Below are 8,235 nucleotides of genomic sequence, written 5' to 3' on the forward strand. Positions count from 1 at the left end.
TAATAGGGTGATAAATTCCATCTTGCCCTGGAGAAGGATAGGAGGAAAGGGATGGGATTAGGGGGAATGGGGGAAGGAAGGGGAGGAAATAGGTGATAGAAGAGAGGGAAGATTGAGGGAGAGGGTATTCAGATTCAACACACTTTTGGACAGGGCCAGGATGAAAGGAAAGAGAGAATAGAATAAATAAGAGTGGGGAGAAATAGAGTGGATGTACCACTAGTAATAGCAACTGAGGGAAAAATATTTAAGCAACCTCTCTGGTGGACTTATGATAAAGAAAGCAACTCACCCCAGAAACAGAGTCATTGAAATCTGAACACAGAATGAAGTACAATTTCTTTCTCTCTCTCTCTCTCTCTCTTAAAATATTAAAATGTTAAAAAAAATAGAAAAAAAGATTAAGAAAAAAGTTCAATGATTGTTGACTAAGAAGACTGATTTGGAATAACTGTAACCTTCAACCATGGTATCGGATTCAAGCTTCATAATTGTCAGCTGATAATTCTTCCTAAGAAGTATTGTCTTTTTTTGCAATGTAGAGGACTGCCAATAGTAGTGCCTCTAATAGAGGAGTTGTTCATTGTTCTGAAGAAGATATCATACCAGGTAATGATTCATAACTCAGGGCTAGAAGTATTCTTATAAAACTTCATTACATCATAACAATCAGGAAGATGATAGAGGTGAATTTAAAAATAACTGGTGAGAGTGATACTGCAGATAAAAATTCTTTTGGTTGAGAACAAGACTAACTGAAATCGATGCATTGGCATCAATAAAAGACATTGGTAGTTTCTCACTGTTCTTTGCTTGAGTTACCTCTATAACTACGTGTTTTTGTCATTGTTCACACTATGAATGTATCGCTTAAAACCTGCATGATCCTGCATGATCCATACATATTCCCTATAAAGGTGTATACATCTCCTAGGTGCTTATGTATTTGTGAATACATAAGGTTTCAACTGATGTCTTAGTTGAAGGTTACAAATATTCCAAATCAGCCTTCTTAGCCAGTAACCATGGGAACGGGGGAGATAATCTATTGTGATATTAGTTAAATTATTATTTAAAGTACATTTATTATGATTTCAGTGTATTTTCAACTGGTTAAAGGTTAAATTATCTGTAGGAGCTTATAAGCATGAAAAAGATTCTAATTCTCAAAAATAACTAATCCTGAATAAAGTAGCAAGTTGATGAAGGAATGGGACCATTATAAGTCACAAAGAGTTCTCTCATCTCCTTTCTGTCACAATAGTTTTAAATGTATAGAGATAATATATAGGGCTGTAACTCCTAAGGGAATTTGATGATGTGCTTAATTAAAGCCTCAATCCTGACTTGAATATATGATGATTTCAAAATCATCCTGCTCCATGGACAATGTGATTAAGATTTTTAGACTCCTACAGGAAATATTTTCAATATCAGTCTCAAGTTGAAAGTTCCTGTAAACAATTTTCATTTCCAATCTGCATTCTGGGAACAAAGGAATAAATCTAGGAAGAGGAAAAAAGGAGCGAAAGGGGACAGCTCTGGCAAGAAGGACTGACTTAGATTTTATTATTATTATTATTATTATTATTATTATTATTATTATTATTATTATTATTAGTGTGTGTGTGTGTGTGTGTGTGTGTGTGTGTATGTGTGGCTTTAATAAAAAAAGAATCTGGTTTGAATTGTAGTAAAGTACAAAAACAAATGGCATTCAGCCATGGATCTGAACTCAAATCATCAGTTTGCAAATGTCTTTTAGATGCTGTTTTCTCTCAAGATTCAATGGAGCATTGCATCTGGCAGTTCATCTCTATTATTGGAGCCTGGCAAGTGAAATGTCAAGGCAGGCATTCATTATTTATAATTTTGAGTTTATTTTCCCACTACTCCAACTTATGTACTTCAGTGACATTTCCAATGCAAGGACATCCAAACAGACATTTGACATCACTGGCTCCTCTTTAGACTGTTAGGCCTCTATAGCTTCAATGCCCCCATCCCATCCCCAGTGATACTGTACATTACAAAATAGAGACATGCTAATATATCCTTGGCTCTGAGAACCATATATTAGGCCAATATAAATTTATTCAGAGTACTCTAAAAGTTTAAAAAAACTATTATGCATATAAAGTGCTTTCTGTCAAACTGCTGAAACTTGAAAAGATTCATTTATTTGGAGACCACATGCCATAGAATGAGCAATGAAGAGTCCACTGCTTCATATAAATCCAAATGAAGTAGTTTACCATGGAACCTTACATACCAGGCAAAGCTTGGCATCATGACTGGGGCTGTCAATTAATCAAACAATCAATAAGCATTTGCTAAGTGCTTAGGGTGTTGTAAACACCACTTTCTTGTTGTACAGTTTTAATCATGTCCATCTCTTTGTGAGTCCATTTGGGGTTTTCTTGGCAAAGTTTCTAGAGTGGTTTGCCATTTTCTTCTCCAACTTATTTTATAAATGATAAACTGAGGCAAACAAAGTTAAAAAACTAGCCCAGGGGCGCAGAACTAGTTAGGTCTGAGATCAGACTTGAACTTAGGAAGATGTCTTCCTGATTCAGGCCTGACGTTCAACTCACTGAGCCACCTATATGGCCATGCTCTGCACTAACTATCCATAAATTCCAAATGAAACCATAATGACCCAGAGGGCTCACATATATGTAGATTCAAAATAGATTAGTGGAGATAAATTTTAAGGACTTTAAAAAATACACAAACTTCTTGTTTATTTTCTCCTTTTCTTTCTTAATTTCTTTTGCAATATGACTAATGTGGAAGTTAAAAATGATACATAGAGGAGTTTGTATTGATCTTGTAATCACTACAGAGGCAAGGTTTTTGAGGAGGAAAGTGTCAGTCCTGTGTCATGATAATGTCATTTTAGCAGATGGGTAAAGCATGAATTGGAAAGGGGAGAGAATGGAGGAAGGACAACCAAACTGCAATTGATTGCAGTGATTTAGGTGATGAAAAACTCTGTTTGAATGGAGAAAAAAATAATGCTGAGGAAAGGTGTTGCAGATGTAGTATTGACAAGATTTGGAAACCGATTGGAAAAGATAGGGAATTGATTAGAAATAAGATAAAAGTATTATTCCTGGTAGCTGAATGGAGGCATAATGTTATCTCCAACAAGAATATGAAAATTGAATAGAAGAATACATTTGGGGAGAAAAGAGAACTAAAGATTTCTTTTTTAAATGTTAAGTTTGAGCTTTCTATGGAACATCAAATTGTAAAATATAACTCAACAGGAAATCAGCTTACAATAGGCGAGATATACAACTCTGAGAATAACCTGCCTAAAGTTGATAGTGAATCCATGAGAACTAATGGTCAAAAAAAGAGGAATTGATTAGCATTTAGTGCTAGATCTCTGACATTATGTTCATTTCCATATAAAGTATGGAAAAATCATATAGCAACTGACTTGGCCCCTCTATTCTTCTATAACTAATGAAGACTGTATGGAATAGATAGAACTGTCTCATGTTTTGTGCCATTTTCTGAACTGGGTAGTTGGGCATGCATGTCTGCTTCTGACTCTGTTGTAGCCTGTATTTTCCATTGACTGCTACTTTAGTTCTTTCCTACTTAAAACAGTAGCAGCAGCAAAAGCAGCAATGATAAGTTACTCTTTATACCACACCTTTTTTACATTTAGAATCATATTCTATTGGAGAGATAAGGGACCAGAAAACTTATAATATTTGAACTGGAAAGAGCAGAATTTTCAAACTAGCACATAGAGGGATGGCTCTTAAACCCTTTATTAAAATTTCAAGAACCCCTTTGGTGAAACTCATGAATGCCTTCTCAGATGAATATTTGCATGTGTGTGTGTGTGTGTGTGTGTGTGTGTGTGTGTGTGTGTGTATACACACACACATAAGCAAACATTCATATAAATATATATATATGTGTGTGTGTGTGTGTGTGTGTGTGTGTGTGTATGTGTGTGTGCAATCTTTGAAATTGCAAAGGAAATCAGTTATATTGAAATAGTTATCAAGATTTTAAAAAAAAATACAAACTCCATGTTAAGTTCTGGCAGATTTTTAGACAATAGAATAATAGATTTAAGTTAAATAAGGACCCTGATACCTGCTTATTTTTTTTATTAAAGATATTATTTGAGTTTTACAATTTTCCCCCATCTTACTTCCCTCCCCCCCCACCCTACCAGAGAAAGCAATCTGTCTGTCTTTACTTTGTTTCCATGCTGTACATTGATCCAAATTCAGTGTGATGAGAGAGAAATCATATCCTTAAGGAAGAGACAAGAAGTCTAAGAGGTAACAAGATAAGACAATAAAATATCTGTTTTTTGCCTAGATTAAAGGGAATAGTCCTTAAACTTTGTTCAAAATCCACAGCTCTTTATGTGGATACAAATGCCACTCACCTTGGCAGACAGTCCAAAATTGTTCCTGATTTTTGCACTGATGGAATGAGCAAGCCCTTCAAGGTTGAACATCACCCCCATGTTGCTGCTAGGGTATAAAGTGGTTTTCTGGTTCTGCTCATCTCACTCAGCATCAGTTCTTGCAAATCCCTCCAGTCTTCCCTGAAATCCTGTCCCTCCTTGGTTTCTAATAAAACACTAGTGTTCCATGACATACATATACCACAGTTTGCTAAGCCATTCCCCAACTGAAGGACATTTACTTGATTTCCAATTCTTTGCCACCACAAACAGGGTTGCTATAAATACTTTTGTAGAAGTAATGTTTTTACCCTTTTTCATCATCTCTTCAGGGTATAGACCCAGTAGTGGTATTGCTGCATCAAAGTGTATGCTCATTTTGTTGCCTTTTGGTTGTAGCTCGAAATTTCTCTCCAGAAAGGTTGGAGGAGTTCTGAGCTCCACCAACAGTGTAATAGTGTCCCACATTTACCACAGCCCATCCAACAATGATCAGTATGCTTTCTGGTCATATTGGCAGTCTGAGAGGTGGTACCTCAGAGAAGCTTTAATTTACATTTAATTTACATTTCTCTAATAATTAATGATTTAGAGCAATTTTTCATATGACTATGGATTGCTTTGGTCTCCTCATCTGTAAATTTCCTTTGCATATCCTTTGACCATTTGTTGATTGTGGAATGGCTTTTTGTTTTAAAAATATCACTCAGTTCTCTGTATATTTTAGAAATGAGTCCTTTGTCAAAATCATTAGTTGTTAAGATTGTTTCCCAATTTAATACATTTCCTTTGATTTTGGTTACATTGGTTTTATCTGTGCAAAAGCTTTTTAATTTAATGTAATCAAAATCATCTAGTTGGTTTTGGGTGATGTTCTCCAACACTCCCTTAGTCATAAACTGCTCCCCTTTCCACAGATCTGACAGGTAGACTAGTCCTTGATTTTCTAATTTGTTTATAGTATTGTTTTTTATGTCTATGTCCTGTAATCATTTGGATCTTATCTTGGTAAAGCATGTGAGGTGTTGGTCTAATCTAAGTTTCTTCCATAATAAATTTCAATTTTCCCAGCAGTTTTAATCAAAGAGTTTTTATGCCAATAGTTGGACTCTTTGGGTTTATCAAACAGAAGATTACTATAATCGTCTACTGCTTTTGCACCTATTCTATTCCACTGGTCCACCACTCTATTTCTTAGTTAATACAAAACAGTTTTGATGACTGATGTTTAATAATATAATTTTAGATCAGGTATGGCTAAGCACCTTTATTTTGCACTTTTTTCATTAAGCTCCTGGCAATTCTTGACTTTTTATTTCTCCATATGAATTTACTTACATTTTTTTCTAACTCATTAAAGTAATTTTTTGGAATTTTGATTGGTAGGGCACTACACAGGTAGTTTAGTTTTGGTAGAATTGTCATTTTTATTATATTAGCTCTACCTAACCATAAGCAGTTGTTATTTGCCCAGTTATTTCAATCTGATTTAATTGTTTGAGAAATGTTTTATAATTGTTTTCAAAAAGTTTCTGAGTCTGTCTTAGCAAATAGACTCCCAGGTGTTTTGGATTGACTGAGGTTATTGTGAATAAGATTTCTCTTTCTAGCTCTTCTGTTGTATCTTGCTAGACATATACATATAGAAAAGTTGAGGATTTATGAAGATTTCTTTTATAAGCTACAACTTTGGTAAAATTGCTAATTGTTTCCAATAGTTTTTTGAATGATTTCTTGGGATTCTCTAGGTAGACCATCGTGTCATCTGCAAAGAGTGAGAGTTTTTCTCTTCCTACCCAATTCTAATTCCTTCAATTTCTTTTTCTTCTCCGATTGCTGATGCTAACATTCCTAATACAATATTGAATAGTAATGGCGATAATGGGCACACTTGTTTCACCCTAATCTTATTGGGAATGTCTCTAGCCTCTCCCCCATTGAATATTATGCTTGTTGATGGTTTCAAATAGATACTACTACTTATTCTAAGGAACAGTCCATTTATTCCTATACTCTCTAGTGGTTTCATTAGGAATGGGTGCTGTATTTTGTCAAAAGCTTTTTCAGCATCTATTGATATGATCATATAATTTCTGATAGGTTTGTTGTTGATATAATTGAGTATACAACCAGTTTTCCTAATATTGAACCAACCCTGCATTCCTGGGATAAATCCTACTGTATTATCTTAGTGATAACTTGTTGTAATCATTTTGCTAAGATTTTGTTTAAGATTTTAGATACTATATTAATCAGGGAGATAGGTCTATAATTTTCTTTCTCTGTTTCAACTCTTCCTGATTTAGGTAACAGCACCCTATTGGTTTCATAGAAAGAGTTAGGCAGAGTTCCATCTTTCTCTATTTTTTCAAAGAGTTTATATCGAATTGGAACCAATTGTTCCTTAAATGTTTGGTAGAATTCATTTGTGAATCCATCAGGCCCTGGAGGTTTTTATTAGGGAGTTCAATGCTGGATTGTAGAATTTCTTTTTCTGAGATAGGGTTGTTTAGGCATTTAATCTCCTCTTCATTTAACCTGGGCACCTTATATTTTTTGTAAATATCCATCCATTTTACTTAGATTATCAAATTTAATGGTGTAGAGTTGGGCAAAATAATTTTGAATTATTACTTTAATTTCCTCCTCTTTGGTGGTGAGTTCACCTTTTTCATTGATGATACTAGGGATTTGATTTTCTTCTTTCTTTTTTTAATCAAATTGACCAGAGGTTTATCGATTTTATTGTTTTTTTTTTCATAATACCAACTTTTGGCTTTATTTGTTAATTCAATACTTTTTTACTTTTGATTTTGTTAATTTCTCCATTAATTTTTAGAATTTCTAATTTTGTATTTAATTGAGAATTATTAATTTGTTCTTTCTCTAATTTTTTAGTTGCATGTTTGTTTCATTGATTTCCTCTGTCTCCAATTTATTCATGTAAGCATTTAAAGCTATAATATATTCCCTGAGAGCTACTTTGAGTGAATCCCATAGGTTTTGGTATGTTGTTTCATTATTATCATCATCTAGGATAAAATAGTTAATTTTTTCTATAGTTTGTTTTTTGGTCCACTCATTCTTTAAAATGAAGTCATTCAGTTTCCAATTGGTTCTGGGTCTATGTCTCCTTGACCCAATATTGCATATGACATTTATTGCATTATGATTTGAGAAAGATGTATTCACTATTTCTGCCTTTCTGCAGTTGATCATTAGGTTTTTATGTCTTAGTACATGGTCATTTTTTGTATAAGTTCCATGTACTGCATAGAAAAAGGTATATTCCTTTCTATCTCCACTCAATTTCCTCCCTATGTCTACCATATCTAGTTTTTCTAACAATCTATTTACCTCCTTAACTTCTTTCTTGTTTATTGTATGATTTGATTTATCTAGATCTGAGAGCAGGAAGTTGAGGTCTCCTGCTAGTAGAGATTTGCTGTGTATGTCTTCCTGTAATTCTTTCAGCTTCTCCTCTAAGAATCTGGATGCTGTCCCATTGGGTACATATATATTCAGTATTGAAATAACTTTATTGTCTATGGTACCTTTAAAGGAGGATAAAGTTTCCTTCCTTATCTCATTTAACACTATCTATTTTTGCTGCTGCTTTGTCTGAGATAAGGATTGCTACCCCTGCTTTTTTCACTTCAGCTGAAGCAAAATATATTTTGCTCCAACCTTTTACCTTTACTCTATACATATCACTCTGCTTCAAATGAGTTTCTTTTAAGCAGCATATTGTAGGATTCTGGTTTGTAATCCACTCTGTTATTTGCTTACAT

Source organism: Macrotis lagotis, chromosome 1, assembly GCF_037893015.1.
Source record: "Macrotis lagotis isolate mMagLag1 chromosome 1, bilby.v1.9.chrom.fasta, whole genome shotgun sequence".
Taxonomy (NCBI): Eukaryota; Metazoa; Chordata; class Mammalia; order Peramelemorphia; family Peramelidae; genus Macrotis; species Macrotis lagotis.